The following is a 23934-nucleotide window of genomic DNA, read 5'->3' as shown; positions in this document are numbered from 1 at the left end:
TGGTACTATTGTCATTTTCATCTTTCTCCAGCAGTAAAATAAATCCTCTAATATCAGGAGTATAACTGTGCAGACATCTAAAGAAGAGTGAAACGATCACTAACACGTTGTAGAAATGTAATAATTAAATATAAATTGCTTTTTCACACATAATATGACAAGTGCAAGTCTGATATTTCAGCAACGACATGATTGATAGAAAGTGCTGCACACATTCCATTTCCTTTTCAATGATCTGTCCTGCCAATGGTATACAGCTCCCATTTCTACACTGATGGATCACAAAATGCTGGATCTTAATCCTGTCACTGATACATTACAGAATATTGCCTGTCCTGGGCTTCAGGCCATATTGAAAGAAATTCAGCATTTGTAGTGGAAGCTGAAAGAATGAAATATTTCTCTAGCAAGATATTTTTCCCCTGCTTTTGAAAAGAGAAAGTGCATCTTGAAACTAATCAGTAGCTTAGAATGTTAAAAGGAATCCCAGCAGAACTTTATGGGCAAAGTGGAGTAACAGAAATAGGTATCAGATGGATATTACAACCACATCATCACCTGGGGTATATGGCAGACTTATGAAAGCATGTATTTAGACCTTAAAAGAAAGCCAGTGCAAATATCTGAAGTGCAAATGACGTACAGAATTACTATTGACAGCAACATTAAGAATAGACTAGACTAGACTAGACTAGGCTAGACTACAATATTTTCAGTTGGAAGGGACCTACCATCTATCCCAACTGCCTCACCAATTCAGGACTGACCAAAGGTTAAAGCATATTAAGGGCATTGCCTCTCCAACACTGACAGGCTTGAGGCATCGACCATCTCCCTAGGAAGCCTGTTCCAGTGTCTCACCACCCTCTTGGTAAAGAAATGCTTCCTAATGTCAAGTCTGAACCTCCCCTGGTGCAGCTTTGAACCATTCCAACCTCTCCTATCACTGGATACCGGGGAGAAGAGTCGACACCTCCCTCTCCACTTCCCCTTGCTTGAATGCTTGGATGTATTCAAGGACCTTCACATCCTTCCTAAAAAGTGGGGCCCAGGACTGCACAGTGTTCACGATGAGGCTGCACCAACACTGAATACAGCAGGATAATCACCTCTTTTGACCGGCTGGTTACACCGTGTTTGATGCCCTCCATCATATTTGTTATATGATGCAAAAAATTACATAGATGGCGTGATTTATGCTAGATGCAGGACAGATATTCATACAAGTTATGTAGGAAAAATGCAACAGATTGTGATGGGATCAACCCCTGAGTGGGATGGCAGACAACCTTAACACAAAGGACTGCCTTACTAATCTTCTTTGAAAATCCTTAGGACAGTTAATGTTTGGAAGCAAATGACATTAACAGTTATCTTGCAAAGTCACTCTAAGAAGCTAGGACTAGTTGTGGAAAGCACTTGCCACTGGTTAGAGGTCTTCAGGACTCATGTTCAGGGAATACTTTATACCATATACTACTACTCCATAAAAAAGCGTACATGCCTTGAGCTTGTGTTAGAATGCATCAAAAGACATTAAGACACTGTAAAAATGTATAGATGTACTTTTATGTTTCTCATGCAAATTCCTCTTCAATTAAATGCTTTATCATGGGTAAATGAAAAATTTTTCTTGTTTCTTCTTCTAAAGTTAATGTTTGGATTTTTTTCTGACAGGCTCACATGCACAAATATTAGCAGGGTCTGCATCAAAGGCATGTATAAAACTTAACAGCAAAAGTTACCTTTGGGGAAAAACGAAAACTAAATGGGGTGGAGGGAGAGGGGAAGAGAGGGAGGGAGAGAGAAAGGGGGAGGTAAGACTCCACAGTGGTCAACTGAGAAGTGATGGTAGTTTGCAGGCAAGTGTCTTCCCCTAGGAGATATCCACCAACTTGGCTGAAAGTTTACAGAGCTGCAAGTGAAAAGCAGACTGCAGAAATGGAAAGAGAAAGCCCTTAGCACTATAACGGCAAAGGGACCTAAGGCACTCTGTAACATCACTGATATGTGCCAACGCTGAATTAGAGAAAAAAAAATCTCAGTAATTGTGAGGAGCAACAGAATTTGAACTCAAAGAAAGATTCTCGGGTGTATCAATTAATTCAACAGTTCCGGTCTTTGGGGAAAAATGTGTCTTTTCATTTGGCTTCTCAGATGCTAATCAATTCTTAATTATCTTTAACTGTATTGACCTGCTCCCACTGTTTGTGCCATATAGATTAATGAATGACATTCTAAAGAACACAATATCACACTTGGAGAGCAAGGGATTCATGTATTATTCACTCTCCATAAATGTATACTGTCACCCCTTTTTGACCTAAGCAGTTAGCCAGACTTTGGAGCCGGCAGGTTGTTTGTGCGAGGAGAACGCTGATAATGCAATCTTGTTTACTTACATCATTAAAAAAATACAACATTCTTTTTCCGTGAAGACAGAAAGAAATAGGTCTTTTAGCTTACAACTCTGCCCTGGAGCCCTCGGTCCCAAAAGCTGCCTTTCTCAGGATCACATTCCCAAGACTGGTTCAGGCTATGCCTGGTACTTTCTTGGTAGCTCTCTTCTCTCCTCTGAGTTTTCTACTTTAACAACACAGCAGCCCGAAAAACATCACCAGGTTTTCATTTGCTTTTCTTTCATACCCAGAAATACGTACCCAGGTTAGGAACTGAGGCTGCAGTCTACTTCTTTGAAGAACTAACTGCTTTTTTTCTCAGTGGTTGTGCTCCTCTCTTGATGCAGAAACAACATATTTGGAGGAGGTGAGGGGCTTTAGAGGTCAAAGCTCGAAACATAAGAGGGAAAATGCTGTTGTGTAGGCACAGTAGGGAAGAGGACAGAAGAAGTCACTGTACATAAACAGAGAAACACATGCCTCAGGAAAACCCAGGAAAGAAAGAAAATAGACTTGAAGAGACGAACTGAAATTGGAAAATTATTTGAGCACTTATTCATGTTCACAAGGCTTTTTCTCCCATGGTGTTCACAGCCAAGTGCAACAAACTTGTGGAAGACAATCCCTCCCAATACGCTATATTGAAAAAAAATATTCCTAGTTTTGTTTGTAAGGCTGAGAAAAAGTGGAAGGATATTCTGAATTTGTGCTTTGTTCAGCTGAAGACAGAAATGCCTTTCTGGTTTTTGCTGTCCTTTTCCCAAGCTAACCTAATTTCTCCTGATCAGAGATTGAGTGATTTATTCTGGCTTCTGCCAAATGTCATGGCAGCCAACAATCTGTCAGAGCCTACCCTCGCCTCTTCCATGCTCTGCTATTCCTATGAGGGCAGTTGGGACAGGTGCTTGGAGAAGGGTATTCTGACTGTATGGAAGGGAAAGGTTGAGGTCCTTAGGTCACATTTTTTTCTGCAGCTTTAGTGGTTTTATACCAAACAGGAATCTGGCTTCAGAATGATGATGGATGAGTCCTTTGTCTGACTCGCTGATCTGGACAGGAGTGAGATAAGTGAGAACTGGTCTAGCATTTTAAACCAAGGTCTGTAAAACAAAGCAGCAATTTTTTTTCTGTTGATGTAAATAAAAAAGAAGGTTACATGGAGACAAACTAGATACACAGAAGACTCAGCAATATAGCAATATACCTATGAACGTGGACAGAATGAAAATAACCCCCGCACACAGAAGCCAAAAGGAAAAAAAGAAGGTCTTTCCGACCTTACGCTCATTTAAAGCCTGTTTTGATAGATGGGGTGGGATTTGAGCGAGTACGTGAATTCGGTGCTGTGAGAATATCCTCTCCTGAGGTCTACTCTGAAAGTGCAGTTACTCTAGTTCTCCTGCGCAGAGTACAAGTGCAATAACAGCTTTCAAAGACTGCCAGGTAATAATATCGTGCCAGGAGACATGTCACCAATAAATACTGAATGGAAAGAGCATTTGTAGTGCCTTGGTATATCAAGAATTGATCCAAGTACTTCTCACAATTTAGAAGTTTAATCCTGAACTGTATATATTTTCAGAATTTAATACTTTGAAAGGGATAAATCCCTCATCAACTATTGCCCTATTCAAAACCTTGGACTTTTGCAAGGATAGGTACATATCTTTGTGTGTGGTGACATGAATGGTGACAGCACAGTTTACAAATCTCTTTTCAGAGCACAGATTCTATTCCTTACTATGGATTTTCCAGTGTTTTAAGTATCTTTACATGTTCTGCACCATACAGTCAAAATCTTTATAGGAATATGTGTGCTTACGTAACTGTTGCTGCATCAGGGCACATATGCTTGCTTTACTGCATGGGAGCACAAACGTGCTATTTTAATTCTCTCTTTACTGCTTTCATCTAAAGAACAACATTTTCCCCCATCTGGCCCACGACTAAATATGTAACTAGAGTTACTATAACCTGAAGAGAAGTGAAAGCCAGGAGGAAGATGACGATGTGTCCAGGGGAAAACACAGAGGAGGATGTTCTTGCGCTCTGCCTCTAAGAGCAGCATGAGTGGGGGCCTGTATCATCTTCCTCTACACAAATGGATGCAGGGTGGGAAATGAAGAAGAGAAATTACAAGTTCTTGCATATCTGTAGAGAAGTGATATCACTGGGATAAAGAAATGTGGTGGGACAGATCACGTGACTAAGCCCTGCAACGGCTTTTTGTCCCATTTTTTCACATCAGAGGACTGCCCAACACAAGTGACATTGTAGTATATATGTTACATATCACCTGATCAGGAATACAAGAGGACAAAAGCTCCTTAAGACACATCACTTTCATGTGCCCTGGTAGGCATGGGGACTTCAGCAACTCCAGTATCTGCTGGGAGGACACACAACTGGGTGCAAATAACCTGGGGGATTTCTGGAGTCTGTTGATGAGTTGAGTTCCTCCACATCAAGGGGATCAACTGACTAGGGAGATGCTCTGCTGCACCTATTACTCTCACATAACTAAGAACTGGCCAATGATGTGAAGGTCAAGGGCAGCCTTTGCTGCAGTGACCTTAAGATTGTGGAGTTGAAAATTCTGAGAAAAGTGAGCAAGACAAATAGTAGAATCACAACCCTAGACCTAAAGAGAGCAAATTTCAGCCTGTCAGGATTCCTCTTGGCAGGATCCCATGGGAGACATTTTCGAACAAGAATTGAAAACTTGGAAAACAGCTTCAATATTTTGAAATATTTATACTTTTATGCAACTTCTACTATGCCATATCCATACTTCCACTATAGCGATAATAGTACAGAGTAGAGACAGAATCACCATCTACTCAGCTCTTCAAAAATGTAAGCTGAAATTAGAAGACTGTGCTGGAGTCCAAATATGAAGACTAAGTGGTGCTTGAGATTTGCCTAAGACATATCATATAGGCAGTGTAGACAACAGGGATTATATAATGCACATACTTAATATAATGAACATCTAATATGTATATGACTATTGAAAAAAAATCCATGTGTCATAGTTGGGCCCTAAATATGTATACAGTCATGTGTATCAAGGTAGGAAGGTTGTTAAGAAGATATAACGCCTGTAAATAAACCATCAAAGTGAATTTGGGGTTTTCAAGATTTTTGAAAGTCTAGCCCTTGTTAGAGTACAGATTAGGAAATATAATCTCAAATAAGCAAGTGTGAACAGAGGGTGGGAAGTCACAGGAATAAGACTTTAAGACTTCTCTAGGCTTGTTGTATACAGTAGAGGGACAACGTTTTCTCTAGAAGGCACCTCCGAGCAACCCAAATTAGGCTGCTACTCTGAAGCATTTCATAAGGAGACATCTATCAAATACTGAGGAAGCCTAGAGAAATTAGCCTCCTGTGCCTCAAATTAGTCACTGTAAATAACCCCTGATATCCTGTTTTATACTATGTCTTTATATAAACCTAGATCAAATAATTGAACTGTCATAAAAATATGGCAAAGGGACTTGTGCAGATAAGGGAGGATTCTTTGATGCAAATTTGAATTTTGAACTTTATGATGATGAATGTATGATGATCTTAAACTAAAGCAGAAATTATCCCCGTTGTTGGGATGACAAAGATAAAAGCAGAGTATGGATTTATTCTGCCTCCATTTCTCTCTCTTTACCATTAGTTGGAACCCTAAACTAATGAGTAATGAAAAAAAAACCTAATGTTAATATTTAAATCTTAACATTTTCTTACTTTACAACAGTAGAGTCTTTTTTTCTTACCTTTATTTACCATTTAATCATTCCATTTGTGCAGGGAACATTTAGACCCTCATTCTAGGATTCTCATGAAGACAAGAAATACATATTTAAAATTTGCTTGGGTACAAATTGCAAGATCAGATACTTTTTTTAATCAGAACTTAAGAGTAGAAAAAAAAATTCTGCCAGACTGTAAGAGAAGTTAGCCAAATGTCTAATGAAACTTGTTTACACAGTACTATCATAAAAATATAGATGTTATGTAGGTGCATCCTAAGCACGTCACGTCACCAGTCTAAAAAATTTTATATCACCCTGAAAGTCCTTGTAGACAACAATTTGAAGTTAATTTTTTGTTTACTCAAGGATTTTTTTTCCTATTTACATGCCTTGAATATGTACAAGGTTAACTTTGAAAGAGGTGATGCATTCCCTCTGTGCTTTCCATATTGGGAAAGATATTTTGGATTTGTATCTGTTTTATCTTTATTTGAAAGGATTTCACAAATAGATTGTTTTATACTTATCTTCATGATCAAAAGAGAAAAAGACCTGGATAAGCCATGATCAAAAGAAATTTAAAAACAATCCCATAATAATTCATTTGAACATAAATAAATAAATAAATAAATGAAAGTCAGATAAGACTGAACAGACAGAAAGCAAATAAAAATCATAAATAAGTAACAATAAACTTATGACTGTGAATAAAAGCTTTCATGCAGTACAAAGAATCTACAAAGACAAAATCAGTAGCAAAGAGTGTTTTTACTCTTCCTATGTAAAATTAAATTTTCTGCTTAGGATTAAAAAGATGTTTAGCAAAGATATCTTGTTTCTGCAGTTTTGCATGGACTATTGCATATCTACTATAGCTTGATATGCAGGATGATTTCTGCAAAGGAGAACCATCAGAATAACCACCATCCATGTGATAGGAATGTCCTCAGATTAAAAAAAAAAAGGCAAAACCAGAAAGGCTGACATTCCAGTATCCTCAGTGCAATATTTGTTATAAAAACATTGAAATGAAAATATTGGTAACTGTTTAAGCACAGCAATTGATTCAATATTGAATATTATTTCAAAGGCTCTGCCTCTGTCTTTAGGAAGTATGACAGCGTAGTAGATTTCAAACCTGTAAAGATTTAGAGATACTTTTTAGTGAGCAATTGTACTGAATTCCACAGAATTTTCAGGACAGAAAATTTATTTTGCTTATTATGCATGCTCTAAGGCAATTACAATGCTGTAAATTTATCACTGCAGTAATTTATCACTGGGGTAGACCAATAATTAAGTCAATCAACATGAGACAAGTTTGTACTTGCTCTTTTAAATCATCTCTAATATGCCTTAGACAATCACCATATTATGACATGGAATTCACTCAGCATCAAATAGGGGATGACTACTCATATAAGAGGTGAATTTTTAAGCTTTGTGAGAAAAAGCTCTATGGGTTCTTTCCAAAATCAGTGGAGAAAAGAGAGTTCTCAAGTGAAAAAACAGAGCAGTTTAATTAGGGTCCAACTCTGAACCATCCATAGAAGGAGCCTTTCAATCAGCTATAATAAAAGCCTAGGGAAACTAGACAAAGATAGGTGTTACAAATGCCCTCCTCTGTCAGTATAAAATTGGAATCGCGGCTGTTGAATGGTTATTACAGCTTAGGGTGCAAAATCTTAAACTAATTATCATTAGGTCTGAAAAAGAGAGGACAAAAAAACCTAAGGTTATATCTAAATGGATTAAAGCAGAATGGATAATAAATGGTTACTCACACCGTCTAGTCCTGAACTTCAAAATAATGACTAGGGAATGCATTTCCTGGGATGTCCCAAGTGATTTACAGATTTATCATTCTTCCCCGATATTAGTATTACCACTGAACCCTGAGGCCACTGTCAGACTTTCAACAGATAGTGTTCAACATCTTCAACAGTTTAAAGACAAGGAAGACAAGTAACATTTGAGTGGGAGATAGAAGCCTAAAGTCATATACATGTATACTAAATTACTTATCTACATCTGGCAATTTCTTGCATTTTCACAGATAAGATTGGTGGGACTGCTTGTTATTCAGATTGGTTGACATTTCCCATTATACTATTCTGCACTCAGTTGCATATAATGTTGCAAAAATTTTATCAGTCTCAACTAAACTTTTAAATTCAGAGTTATATTGTAAACTCAAGGAAAAAATATTCTGAGGGCTATCTGCCCTGTAAATATCTGGTACTCAAATGCTTTGACTTAAGGCATGGACATTCAAAACTGAAAAAGAAACATGCTGAGCCTAAATGGGTATGAAAGAATGAATTTGGGCCAAAAAACACCCACCTGAGGGAAGGCATTACAAAATTGGATCTAGGAGTGCTGTGGGTAACTACAACCACACAACGGTAGAAACTAGCAAGTGAAACCACAACGGGGTGGGCAAAGACCCAGCAAGACAGACAGAAAAACAAGAGCCAGGGAACAGGATGCAAGTAGGTACAAAGAAAGAACCAGAGGGGTTAGTGAGCAAAATTAGCTGGCAAGGCATTGGGGCTGAGACTGGAAAGGGAACTGGGAAGGGCAAGTGCGAGGCAGTGGGACAGACCTCAGGAAGAGCTGGGATACTGGAGGGAACCAGGGCAAGGCCCCGACCGTGCCGTGGCTGTAGGAATGACTAATTGAGAAGAAAGTAAAGACAGACCTGGGACTAAGCAAAGAAACTGAGGAAAAGATAGGATCTGACTGATCCAGAAGATTAAGAGTGGAGTAGAGAGTAACCCTGAGTGAGGGGAGCAGTTGAATAATGCCCTGCTGCATCCTGTCACCAGGAAAGGCAGAGTACGAGTTCTGGGCAAAGCCTACTTGGTCAGTTGAACAGTCCCCTATCCAATAAATTTCTTAATAAAGGAGCCATTTGATCACCAGGTAATGTAGTCAAGTGGCCAGGGAAGGCATGCCTGTTCTGTATGTGCTAATGTCAAAGCTTAGCATAGTATCTCAGATTCTCAACTTGTAAAAAACGCTGGAAAGGAACTCCAGTGCCAAGACAGGGGTCTATAAGATCCAAATTCACTTTATTCTCCACGTCTGGCAGTGACAAAAGACAAGTATGGCAAGAAAAACTTAACGTACTACTTAATCACAAATTATTATAAACCATTACTGTGGGGCCACTAAGGGAAAGACAATATAAGTTTGCATTTGATGAGCTGATGAAGATGAGTGCATGAGATGGTCACTGGCCAATACAGGAAGTGGCCTTAGAAGCAGGTATTTATCGTTCAGTATCATAAATAACAAATTCTATACCGCTCCACATTAAATGGTGCCAGAGCATAAAAGTGGCAATACTGCTTCATGTTACAAGAATGTAAATAGATAAAATGTAAGATACTTCAAAGTATTTTCTGGAACTTTAAATTTTGTAATTGATATGTGAATAAGTGGTAATACATGACAAAGGTAAGGCAGTTTTCAGTGCTATAAAATTTATACAGACTAAATTCTTTTCATATATATCTGAGTGAGAGGAAGAAGCTGCAATGCCTCACAGATCAAGCACATTACCATAATTTTCTACATGCCCTGAGATACCTACACTGACACAGTAGCTTTCATTCACTTGTGCAAAACATTTCAGCTTTCTGACAAAGCACCAAAATGCATTTCAAGTCTCCCTTTAAGATTTCCCTTCTAACCCTCCAAAAGACTTTCTGTCTTTTAATTATTTAAAAAAAATTGCTTTTGAGCATTACTAAAACAGTATCATGACAGCTCTTTCTACTGCCTTCCATCAGTCTCTTTGAGTATCCATGCCTGTAGGTTTTCATCTTGGATGTTAATGTTGCCACTAAATACCACAGCTAGAAAATCTGAGCAAGTGCAATCCCCCAGCAGTGCAAGCAGTGGCAAACACGACTTTCAATTCATTACCTGAATTCCATGTAATATGTAATCAGGAGCACATAGTAAATGGTCAGAAAACAACAAAAAAAATCTGTTCTCTCATCTTATAATGTTCTAGCATTTTAGGAATTATTTGCAGTTACATATTTTTAAAAGTGCAGTTGTGATTGTCAGGTCAATGACTTCCTTTTGAATTTGCTATTTCACTTAATGATAGTTTTAAGTTTTGGGCTTCATTCAGATATTGTCACTGTTGCAGGATTTTTCTCCTCTGTGGCTGTCACTGCTACAAAGCTTGCTTTTAAAAAAGTCACATTGTTAATTTGATAAAACCTCTTAGAGTAAATCCTTTAAAATTTTTTCAATGCATTTTTAAAAGGAAAACTACAAAATACCTGACTTACATTACAATACATATATGCAGGGATAATTACCCTGCTAAGCACTCAAATTGCAATAAGAAAAGGCTGTAATGTTTTGCAAAGCAATTGTTCTATCTTTCCTAAATTACAACCTTAATTGTAACTCAGCAAATGTTTCTAGGCATCTGTAACAGACATTATGAACCGGATGATTCTGATTACACATTTTTTTTCTATGGATTACATCTCTGTTCTCTAGTTCACCTGTCTTGCAGCCCTGACAAATTCCAAAGCAGAGGAGCACCATCTAGTTGTTTCTATAGCAAAGCTGCTGCTCTTTTCTTTAGAAGTATATACTGGTTTCAATAGCATCAGAGATTATTATCAGAGAATCATAGAATTATAGAATTGTCTGGGTTGGAAGGGACCTTTAAGATGATCTAGTCCAACCATCAACCTAACTTTGATTAAAAAAAAAACCCAAACCCAAACAACCAAAAAAAAAAACAAACCATCTCTAAACCATGTCTCTAAGCACTATGTCAACCAGTCTTTTGAACACCTCCAGGGATGGTGCCTCAACCACTTCCCTGGGCAGCCCATTCCAATGCTTAATAACCCTTTCAGTGTAAAAATTTTTCCTGATATCCAATCTGAACCTCCCCTGGTGCAACTTGAGGCCATTATAAACAGTAAGATGTTAAACAATCATAATGGCTTTAGGTATAGTTAAGCATGAGCTTCCTTTTTACTTCTTAATATTTATTTCTACATGAACGCAAGGAGAAATTCAAGCAAGGAAGAACTTAGCATATTAGATTTGCTTGGCTCTATTGCGTGTGTTTACAAGTAGGATTTGATAGCTAGACAGAGGACATCTCAGCATCATGCATCACCAGGAACGATCACAGCAATACCTTTGTCCTGTTCTCAGGGATGTGATCGAGACCTGCTAGCACGTTCAGTCTCTTGTCAAAGTCCTCAGCAGAGGGGAAAGTAGCAGATGTACGAAATACATCTTGCCAACCTGAGACAGAATCATAGAATCGTCTAGGTTGGAAGGGACCTTAAAGATCATCTAGTCCAACCATCAACCTAACTCTGACAAAAAAATAAATAAGAAATAGGAAATAAAAATTACTAAACCATATTCCTGAGGACCATGCCTACCCATCTATATGCTGCCATGGCTCTTGCAGCCTGTCCTAAAGTAAACGCCTATCACTCAGGTGGGTTTAGCTTTTTCATTTTTAAATTTAACTTTAAAATATTTTGCAGTGTTTGGGGCAACACAATCAGGACTTTTAGTCCTAATTTTAGCACCGGTCTTCTTATTGACTGCAGCAATAGGTATTTTATGCAGACTGCAGAAAAGTGCAGAGTCAGGGTCTTTGTTGTAATCAGCTCACCCGCAGAATAATACTGCAGCGTATCCACTAAAAAATTTAAGTGGATAATTTTACCTCTGAAGTCTGTAAGTTTGTCAGCATGCTTCCATGCAGTATATGTATTAGTACCAGAAGAAAAGTAGTACTTGGCAAAAACATAATACCTAAAGAAACCTATATAAGTTTGCCTATAAAAGAGTCTGGCAGGGGAACTAAGAAGGTCATTGTATCATTTTTACAGTTTCTCAAGTTAAAATTATCTTCATCCTGAAAAACTTCTTAAGGCTGCATATCCAAAGGCACCTGGAGACCTACACTATATTCTAGACATTAATTTAGGAAATCTTTAAAGACTGTAATACACAGAAGAAAAACTGTCTTGTCATAGGTGTTTTTCTTTGCCCTTGGCTGTAAAAAAAAAAAAACAAAAACCAACCAACCAATACTTCCAAGTTACAAACTAAACAGGCTGAGTCGTTGGACTGCGATGAATAAAATCAGCAAAATCAGCTATGTGTTGACCTATTCTCAGAGACAACAGAATATGAGTAAACCACAGGTGGAGAATTGTGCACAGGTCTATAGACTTAATGAGGGAGTCACTATGGGACAGCAAGGAAAAGCACAAAGCACATTTATATTTGTCTTCAGCGTTATGGTAGAGCTTGTAAAGAGTTATTAATTGACTGAAGAAAAAAGGTACTAAAGAGCTTGAGAAACAATACTCTAAGTCCTTCAAGGTAGAAGCTTGTCTGAACCTTTTACATAATTCACTTTATAAAAGTTGCTACCCCAGGAAACAGATGGATGTTACGAATTAATTTCTTTGAAAGAACCGTTAGAAGCAGCTTTCTGGGACTTCTAATGAGGTCAAGGTTTAATATAAAATGAGCTAAAGCATTCCAATATTGGAAAAGGACATTTAAAGTTAAAATCAGCAAAATGTATTTACATCAACTACTGCTAACAGTAGGAAGATTGCCCTTCTTCGGCTTTGCTTTTCTAGGAACCACTAAGCTAGAGAGACTGCAAAGACTGAAGGAAAAGAATCCTTTAAAACAGCAGATGCCATCTCATTTTCTATTTGGATCCTGGAACCCTGCTGAACTTTCATAATCTGGGTCCTGAAAATTATCCTGCCCTGTCAAACAAATACAAATCAAAATAAATAAACAAACCCAGTAATAATAAACACAAATATAGACGCCCTGGTAATTTCACATATAGAAATTAAAATACTCGATGCATTTTATAGATCGGTGTTAGGACTATAGTGCCAACACCTATTATGCTTCAAAGCCTGGTAATCCTGAACTAGTTAAAAAGAGCCAGAAAAATAGACAGAGGAAATACTTCAATATGGATAGCAGTCAGCTACCCCCATTGGAAGTGGAACGGTGTGTCAGAATATTAAAACAAAGTCACTGGCAAACCTCCAAGGAAACAGCTGTACTATACCCAGCAAAGTCATCTATCATAACAAACAATCTCTGTAGCAACAGAGACCATCTAAATAAAACCAAAAATGGTTGTGCTTCTCTGCTTCTTGGGAAGATCTAGAATGTTAGACAACACTCTGCTAGGTTGCTCTTGATGATCAGCCCAGCCATGGTGCCCCAGATCACTATGTGCTTTCTGCATCCATGCAGCAAGTCCTTTGAACATCTTGCTTAAACCCTGAGGAGTGTGGTGTCCTTCTACACCAGGAAGCAAACTCTTCCACAGATCTTTGTAAGATGCAGCAAGGCCTTCCTATTGCTATGTCAACCCTTTTTTGTCTACATACACAAATAAGTTGATACACCTTACTGCTCCAGATGCTGCTGCCTTTCACCAACCACACTGACCACATTGTCTCAGTATGTGAAAAAAAAGGGGTAATTTGTGAGACTCAAGAAAGCTAAGAAAGGGTCTGAGCCCCCAGAGAGCTCTACCTAGAGAGGCACAAAATCCAGCATGGTAATGTCCCATTTTATCCCACCCCTAGTCTTGATTCACAACGAAAGGCAAGAATTGTCCCACGCATCTCCAATGGGATGTTAATTCCGCATCTGCTGCTGAGTTAAGGAATGAGTATCAACCTTGTTGCAGGAAAGAGGAGACTACAGTAAAGACATCTCAAGCACTAAAAAACACCACAGACACTAGAAAAACATTCAAGCCCACTGTGGACAGCAGGTTCACACCACAGGAGCAGGGTTGTGTTTGCTTTGAGGAGAGGGAGAGCTATAACTCCAGAAGAACTAGGAGAGAACAGAAGGAACCTAGTGTTAAGCAGTGCCCAGGGCTCCAATCTTCTACCTAAACTATGGGTAAAGTTACAGTAAGTGTCTCATTTTCTGTTCACATGACACAGACTGCTGCAAGCTGCTTTTTACTCTTGGATCTACAGAAGCATCCTGGGCAAGGAGAATGAATGCTCTAGAACTGACTTCCTCCCTCCCACACCTTCCTCTTCCAACACCCTGGCGAGCTGTTGGCCAAGAACCAAGGGGCAGGAATTTGCAGAGGAACTGGTGTTGCTGCAGCTGTTGTTCCTGGTCCAAAATGAAGTTTCCAGGCTCGTTTTTTTTTTTTTTACAGGGGGAGAGATGATGCTGTGGTGCTGGCCACCTCCCCACCTAGAGGAGCTATTGAAATTTCCAGGCTCGCGTTTTTTTTTTTTTTTTCTTTTCATTTGTTTTTCAAGATGGAAAAGGCAGGACAATGGTGAGGTCAAAAGATCAGCATGGGAGGTGTTATGACAGCGTGTCAAAGGAAAGTAAGCTCAGCATTCTGGCAATGAGGGATAGTCAGCTCTACTCTGTTAGGGAGTAATACTAAAACTTTTAGTTCATTTCTTGGTTTGAGAGGATTTTTTTATGGTCTGTACAAATTCTCTGACAGCTTGGCTTACTCCTACAATGCTTGTTTCAGGAAAGAATCAGTTTATACATAAAGCATCCCCTAGAGTGAGGAGAGACTGACCTCTTTGTGGTGAGAGAGAGAGGTGGAGGGCAGGAAGCATCAAGGACATCATCGGTGGTGCCAGGCAACACTAGCATGTGCAATTTAGCACTTTTCAGTTCCAGTACTGAGGAAACTCCCTTTGGCTCTTCTTTGTGTACCAGGAATCTAGACGAGAACTCACGCGGTCAGTAAGTAGTGGGTTTGCTTTGCAAATGCAGTTGGCTGATTTAGTAAGTGCACTACATGGCTGATGATTCTAGCAACATTTTTTTTTCCCATAAAGATTTTTCGTTTTTTTTAATGTTTGTGAACAAGTGCAGTAGCCAACAGTCATTGCCAAAGACTTGCTTCCTTACTAACAATCTTACCTGGACCTCAGCCATGTTTCTTCCCTGCTATTCTCTCATTTTTCTGAAATGGTCTTGCTCGCTCTGCTTCCTCTTTCCCTGTTGCAAATAGTGTTGACGGGAGAGGAAAGCGCACTCTCCTTAAAGAATATGTACAACTCCATCCTGTTTACTGCACTTTCAGACCGACCTCTTGGTCAAAACAGCACAGCTACACCATTTTATCACAATAAATTACAGCCTCCCGAAACAATGAAACTCGAGTTTAAATGTTTCTGCTAAGTATAGCAGGACATAAGGGTACCTAGAAAAAAAAAGCAACGAACAAACATTAACTAATTAATTCTTATAGCATTCCAATGCTACAGGGAAGTAGGAATGATTAAATCAGAGTGAGAAAACAGATGCATCTCCTAACATCTTGAAAATATATTATTGCAGGTTTCTCACATTTAAAAGTAAAAATTTTTACTTTTCCCCCCCACCCTACCTTGTTGGTACCTGTTTATATTCAGAAATGAAACCCTTCAGTCATTATCTATGAATCACTTTGGTTACCCTTGAATTTAGTAAATAATGTCTTTATCTCTGTTGGTCAGATAGCCTACTTTCAGAACAGGACAGCAAGGGCAATGTTCTACGATGTAAAATAAAACTATTGTAAAAATTGCTAGCTGTGTTTCCTTTTTAGTTTTTAAGTGACTTCTGAAACTCATCTGAGGTTGACAAGTTATGTATACTTTTAAAAAATGAAGAAACTGCTTTCCCTGCAGTATTTCAGATAAATGATGCTCCTGATTTTCTCTTTGTAACCAGAAGCATTGATCAGCTTTGATTCATGTAAAGATCATCTTCTGGTGTGTTTCTTTCTTGTGATGTGATGGCTAAAATCTAATTTTCTAAAACTCAATATGCTTGTTTTACTAGCAGAAGTTTTTTTCTTCACTCTTGCTTTCCTCCTCCAAATTATGTCCATTTCCTGTCTTCACCAATCAAACATAACTTATTAAGCAATACATGCCATATCCTGGTTTCATAGTCTGGGTGTAGTGATCCTGATGTTATGATCACAGACAGGTCTGGGACAAGGACATGATTTTCCTTTTTCTCTCTGAAGCCAGATATGAATAAAGTCCTGAATTTTTTTTCTCATACAACATAGGGTCACAGTCTGGAAAAAGCAAGGATCACCACTGAATAATGCAAAGAAGAGAGGCCATATATAACACAGCTGTCAAAAAATGAGGCTGTAGTTCATAATATGCTGTCTTTAACAATGAAGCACACTTAAGAAGTTTCTCATCCTCAAGAACTCCTTCTGGCCCCTCCTACTTGCTCTGAATGAGATCACTAAAATGAAATCAACCTTGTTCAAAAAAACGGGTCTTGGAGAAGACGTTACCTTTAACTTGAACACAGCCAACAACGTATCATGAACATGTAACAGCTTACTGCCACTAAGGGGACAGCAAACAACAGGGGTATTACGGTGTGTGGATGAAAGGGATAATTTCTTAAGCCTGTTTCACCTTCAAAGATATTTTATCATGGATGCACTGCATGAAAATTGTGTGCCCAACTACTTAAGGTCTCTGCATTTAGAACAAGAGGAGCCATACGTTATCCTTGGTGTTGTCATGAAGTTCAAAACGCCCCTGACATTTATCATGCTGAGAATTACAATGAGCGTAATTTGTAGTAGACTTGTTAAACTGTTGGAAAGCATACATCATCCTAGTTATATTATCTCCATGCTTCTAGTAAGACATACACATACCGCATTCAAAGTTCTCCCCTTTTAGGAAGAGAAAAAGACATAGACCTCACTCAAAAGGACATAGACCTCGTTCACCCGATTTTTTTTTTCTGGGTTTTGCTGCTCCTAAAGTTTCTCTCTGCAAGTTTCTTTCTGTCTCTTTGTCAGCCCCAAGAGACATTCAAATTATTTTTATAACCCAATATATTGCCAGCAAGAACTCCGTGTTCCAAGAGGAAGGCAAAGCAGATGAATTCCACATCACTGAGTATATTCCTAGAGCATGAATCCTTTTACAATCCCATTTGAATCTTTATATACTACTTTTTATTTGAGCAAGTATAGTGTTGCAACTTTTTTTCCTAATAATATATTCACTTCCTTTTTGTCTGACACAATTTTGCTGCTATCTGCAAGTCCTACATGAGAGCGCAATAAACTATTTCTTTGCCCAAATATTCTGCCATTTTTGAGAATGTTGGTTTAGGCATAATTTTTCAAAACCAATTAACAGTTATAGATGCTCAATCCAAACTCCTCTATATGTCTTGTTTCAGAGGAAGGCAGATGATATTTTCTAAGACCATCAGCAATTTACCAAGATAAAAAAAGTAAGCATAGGCCATGAACATGCAGTGAATTTGTCATCCCACTGTAGCAATTCATGTACATACTTTGCCTCTTGTAAACATTTTCTCACTAGTCAGTGAGAAAGGGTAATCAGTCATTCACTTGCTTCTAGGTAAGAGCAGTTACTTTTTGGCAGTTATTGGATAAGCTGTTGTGCTGTGAAATAACATGAATTCCATAGTGACTTTTCCATAGGCCCGTAACTTAACAACAAAAATGTTCTATACAGTAGCCACACTGAAATTTAGGCACCCAAAATTATTGTTAAAAGTCTAATCACAGGTCTGGAGCCTACTACTCATGCCCAAACTGCTTCTACTGCCAGTCTTACCTTCATGAGTCTCAGGCCTTAATTTCTAGCCAACAACGTGAACACTTCAACTAGATGAACAGAAATCAGTTTCAGAAAATGTTATGAAGCGCTGCTGGGCTGCATGAAAGAATAACTTTTTTAAATTTACCAAGAGACATATGAAAATATAAGTAAATTAACACCATACAGCAAGAACAAGGTAATCTTTTAGTTCACATCATGTCTAGCTTTGTGTTACAGAACGTATCAGAATGGCATTATGTGAAAGAATATAGAAACTAAAGTAGGTAGATGACCACCTCAAAATAATCTCATTCTCGGACTTCATCCTAAACAATCTTTACTCTAAAACTTTGAGATGCCTTATAAAACTCAAATTACAGTCCTGTTATGAGTCAGTAGCTTCTGCTATTTTTGATTCTATGGATCTCTACAGCTTTTCCAATAGATCTATATGTCACTTTCAATTTTCACATTCATTGGATAATTGCATAAGAAATACCATTAATTTTGCAAATGCCTAAGAAGTGATTTATGTATCTGTAGCTCACAGGGTAGAAACAATGTCATAATAAATATAATCAATGTAACTGTTCTGCAAGCATTACATAATGACTCTGATCACTCTTAACCGGGAGCAGCCTTGTACCTTGTTTTGTTCTTTTGAACAGTCTGACAAAGTTGCTTACTCTTCTGACAGGTGGTGGTGTATTCTGATGATCCGAATACATCCTACCTCCGCCTTGCTGAAAGAGAAATTTGAATCCAACTTCAAAAAGCTGAAAAGCAAACAGGTTAATCTTTAGCGCTCCCAAGTCTCCCATCTGCCATTTACCTTCTTCCTTATAACACATTTCTGAATTTTATTCCATTTAATATTAGATGGGCCATATTCATTACTGGGTTCACTAGAACTGCGTAAAAGATTAGTTTGATCCCTGATGACTAAAAACATAGGAAAATGGGTTTGCTCTATTTGAACATAAATAGATGTTTATCTAACATTTGTCATTTGCTCTTTTGCTGCTTGTCTGCTTGCACGTGTAACGGTACTGAGAGTTATACTTAGTTCTGTTGCACTTCTTTCTTCCAATTACTGTGGTAACAGATTAACTAAGCAAAGTTAGAGGCATGCAAAACACCTTCTGCAGCTCTTATTCTAGACACTGTTTAAACACATTTGAAGGGAAGGGGGGAATTGGGAGAAGCACAATGAAAAATACCACAACACTGTACAGCACAAGAAAGGCATTAGATAATGAGAACTCCAGCTGACTCTATATTTTTTATAAATGCTGCACCAAAGACTAAGAGCTCCATAATATTCTGAAAGCCACCATTCCCAATGGTGATCTGTTCATAGAATCATATCTCAAGTTGGAAGGGACCCATAAGGATCATCAAGTCCAACTCCCTGCTGCTTGCAGGACTACTGAAAATGAAACCATATGACTTCAAAAGTCATCCAGTTGCTCCTTGAACTCTGACAGGCTTGGTGGCCTGTCCACTTCCCTGGGGATCACGTTCCAGTGACCAACCACCCTCTCAGTGAAGAACCTTTTCCTAATGTCCAATTGGACTTTCTCAAAGCAGCCTCATCCTGTATCCATGTGTCCTATCACTGGTCACCAGAGAAAGGAGATCTCTCCCCTCCGCTGCCCCCCTTGAGGAAGCTGTACATTGCAATGAGGTCCCCCCTTAGCCTTCTCTTCTCCAGGCTGAACAAACCAAGTGACCTCAGCCACTCTTCATTATGTCTTGCCCTCAAGACCTTCCACCACCCTGGTCACTCCCTTCTGGACACACTCAAATAGTCTGATGTCCTTATGTTGAGGCGCTGACAGGGATGTGGGCAAACTATGGTTCCAAGTATAGCAGCATTCCTTGTTTTGATGTCTGTTCCTGAAGAAACAGTAACAGAGGGCTCCTCTCCTGTGTGTACCACTTCATTCTTTAACACGTCAGAAGCTCTAGTTGGCAAGTAGAGAACTTCAGGTGCCTTCAAGTGAGCTTTGGTCATTCATGTCAGGGAGATATAAGAAGTTCACAATTATCACTGTTCTCCTCGGTATGTGCACTGCTTCAGGAGCTGAGTCAGCTGCAGCAAATGTGAATCAGCGCCTTTCCTGCCTCAGTTCACAGCCTGAACTCCAAATTTACCCTACCGTCACTTTTTCTGAGACTCACATAAACTGTGGAGCTCACAGCAGGAGATGGAAACCTTTTAAATTGCTCTCATATGTATCACCAAGACCTGCCTGGACACTCGCAACGGGACAGTGCTTTTAAACAGTATTTTTTGGGCCGCTTTGCCAAGTGAGAATAGGATCATGAAGTATTTTGGATACTCACCCTTAACGCTGTCTTTCATAGTCCGGATCTGCATCTCCACAAAGAGCTGTACGGAAAGAAAGCAGTTTGTGGTCAGTGGTCCAGTTCTGCATTGCTTGGGAAAACCACAAACCTTCAGCACGAAATGTCAGCACAGAGGCCAGATAAAGCAGCTTTCCCATCTCTTCCCAGCTGCAGTCCTAGCCTGAACTGCAGGCGGTGAAAACCATCCAGAGGGCAGATGCATAAGGCCTCCACACCAGCGTGAACAACACAGACACCTGCTTATTAGCATGTTGTTGAGTCGTGCTCTCAATTACACGACGGGCTGTTATTTTTCAGCATGGTGCTGTGTTTTTCTTCCACGATAGGCCTTTTGGGGTCATAGTGTGTCAAAGAGATTGTCTTACCCAGTGAGTTAAAACTTACCAAGGCTAGGTCTCTGTCCTATTATCAGTGCTTCACAAACTCAACATAAAGCTAGAGCTGTGTCAGCAGATTAACTGTGGATCTAAAAGGGGTGATTTCTTAAATTACGGGGTAGAAAAAGAAAATAAAATAGGTGCTACTGCCTCAGCTGAAAGAAAAAAGAATGAACAGTTTTTTCCTTTTCCAAAGAAGGTCTCGTACTTACTTCAAGTCATTTTCCTGACCATGAGCATCAGCATTGGAAAATGAACAAAGTCATCTCATTGATGAAAACATTTAACAATTTTGTAAGACTACATGATTCATAATATTACTCTTTCTTTGTGACAAGAAATAAATGTCCCTCATAATCTTTTCCACATTCCATCAAACACAAATAAGGAGTGAGACTATCAGTAAAGGGTTTTGACAATGACAAATACACATCCATCTGACAAGCTTATGCAACTTTTTTTTCCCCAATATTGTTCCCAATGGCTATAAAAATAACACTTTTTTTTTCTTTGCTCATTTTACTAACATATACTAATACTTTACTAAAATAAACAGGGAACATACGCGATAAGAATTTTGCCTTGTCTGTTGAGGTTTAATTGCTGTGCAAAACAGAAAAGCTTTTATTGTTCTGTGGAAAAGAATTAGAAAGCTAAAACATGCCTTTTTAAGCATCAGTCAAAGGAGAAAAACAGGAAAACAAACAAGCCCCTGTTGGCAATCTCAGGAGGCATTTTGCTTGTGGAGAAGCAATGAGACTAGAATGCCTCTGAGAGTACTGAGGCATGACTCCTGTATCTTATTTACAGTAGTTCAACACAAACTACTGCCAGCATGTGTGTCGGATTACTGTGTGGTATGAAAACCAGCAGTGTCAGAATTTTCTTTCACTAGTACAGCCCCAATTTGGAGCTATAATTAGCACCACTTTCAGCTGGTTTCCTGGCCTGTAATTCCACTGTGTGTCATCAAAATTCAGTTCTAACCAGCTGGAGGTAGCCATGCTCAAAGATGCCCTCCCGGTGCTAACTGGGCAGGAACAATTTGCTGACTTTTATACCAATTAGGATAGAAGGTAAAGGCATTTAGGGGCAACATATGGCGTAGGGAAGGGAGAAAAACTGTCAACCACATAAATTAGGATTCCTGAGATCATGCTAGCATATAGCTCATTTTCATACTAAAATTGTTTTCTAGACAAAGGTAACAAAGATCAAATCTATACTGCTTTAATAAACCATTTTATATATGTTATTACTGCATATTAAAAAGAAGGGAGTTTGTTCAAGAAGTCATAAGTGGAGAAGGTAGATAGAGATCATGGGTCACAGCAGAGAGAAAACTAAAGAATATTCTAACAGAGATCCTGAATCAGCAGTTAAGACCCAGTCATAACTCTAGTTAAATCTTAGATCCAGTTAAGATCCCATCTTACTTACTAATTTAATTATGAGCTTGGAAATAAAGGAGGTGTGTGCTAATGAAATTTGCAGATGGCCAGAACAGAGGCTTTATTAAAACAGAGGCAGACCGGAATATAGAAACAATTGGATGAGCTCACATACTGGAATGCAATGAAATTAGAAACTAATAAACAAGCAGCTACAATGTCAGAGCTTGTAGGCTGGAAATATTAGTTTATTGCAGAATAATTATGTGGCCCTGAGAAAAGGCACATACGATCCTAGGGTGGATTATGTAAACTATATCTAGAGGTCCAGTATTAACGTCATGGTACACGGCAGCTGAAACACTGTACAATTTCGTATGATACTTAAGAAAGCAACATTCAAACTGAAACAGGCACAGACAAGAGAACTGTTAGAGTTGGTGAGAAAATGAGGGGTCTACTTTGTCAGGTAAGACTATGATAGTTGATGTGGACAATCAGAGCTGCCTTCTGGGGCTTCGTCCCTGAAGGCAACATACATGTTTGCACCTTCCCATCTCTGCATCTATAACAGTCAAGTAGAATTGCAGAGAAGATAACTCCAAATATGTTTTGGTTTACAAGCATTCAGGTGTTAAATGCACAGGCTGACTGAGTGGGGTTTACTACTTTAAGGGAAGAAATGCACACCAATTTTTTACGTTTACCTGGGACGCGTGACTCACACTTGGAAATTTAAGAATATAAAAAAAAAATTCAAAAGATTAAAAATGTTGTCCAAACTGGAAACAGTCCCATAAAACCAACTAACCAACAAAAGAAATAAACAAATATCACCCAGTAATCATCACACAAAACTAGACTGTACTTACTAATAAGAAACCTCCTTAATTGTTCTAGGTATCTGTCACATGCTTAATGTCAAGTCTCAGGATTAATTCATAGCCCATCATCTGAACTCTGTTTCTGAGAAATTAACCTTATCTCTCTGTTACAGCCTTACAAAATATCACCCCAAAGACCCCTTCCAATTTATATCAATCAAGGACTGGCTGAGAGGGAAGCTTTTAAATTACCAAAGAAATAGTTGAGAATACAGCTCCTTTTAATATTTCACTTAATTTTGGAAAACCACTGCATTGTAGTTTTTTGGTTTTCCAAGATTTGTTGGATGCCTGGGAAACACTTAGGTGTTCATAAGACTATTACTTTTCTGGGACTATTACTTCTTTGGGACTACTACTTTTTTTTTATTAGAGGGCCAACTGAAAAGTAACTTTCAGCAGTCTGTCCTTTTTTGACATAATATGACCTGTAAAAGTCCTTCTTCCCAGCACAGCATTCTGTAATTTCTATGTCCTAGTAAGTACTGATTGCACAAAAACCATGTCAATCTTCAGTTTATGCTATATTCCTAGCTTTATAGACACTATGAAATTGCGTATCATCAAGCCAAACAACACGCCTATTAAGAGCACGCTCACATTAAATTTACTTCCACCCCATTTGTTGTCATTTTCAGAAGTTCATTATTTCACCAAAGCTGAAACAGCCTGATGTATTCAAACTGGTAAAATAGCAGCTGCAAAAATATATTGCTGTTTTCTGTTAAGTACTACAGGACGATAAATGCTAAGGAAGAATGGATAGCAAGACAATACTGGCACAAGACCAGACAGCTATTAACTACCAAGGGAATTCTGAAGTTTTGTCACCATCTGAGAATGAAGTTTTTGTAAAGCTTGAAGTAACTGTGCAGTCAATACTTTAACAGTTTAAGACAAAACTGTAAATTCATGAGATGCTTTTGGTATTGTATGTATTTGTCTCCGTAATAAAAAAGGTGAGTATCCAAAGTCCAGTGTTCTCATGAGTAGTCCTAGTCTGCTCCAATAATGAGCTGTACCAGCTTCTTGCAGCTACTACAATTGTCTCTACCAGTCTGGAATGAGAGCATACAACTGTACATTACAACATATTTCCCTTTAGAG

Source organism: Calidris pugnax, unplaced genomic scaffold, assembly GCF_001431845.1.
Source record: "Calidris pugnax isolate Ruff unplaced genomic scaffold, ASM143184v1 scaffold141, whole genome shotgun sequence".
NCBI lineage: Eukaryota > Metazoa > Chordata > Aves > Charadriiformes > Scolopacidae > Calidris > Calidris pugnax.
The sequence above is the reverse complement of the archived record's forward strand: the minus strand, read 5'-3'. Positions refer to the sequence as shown.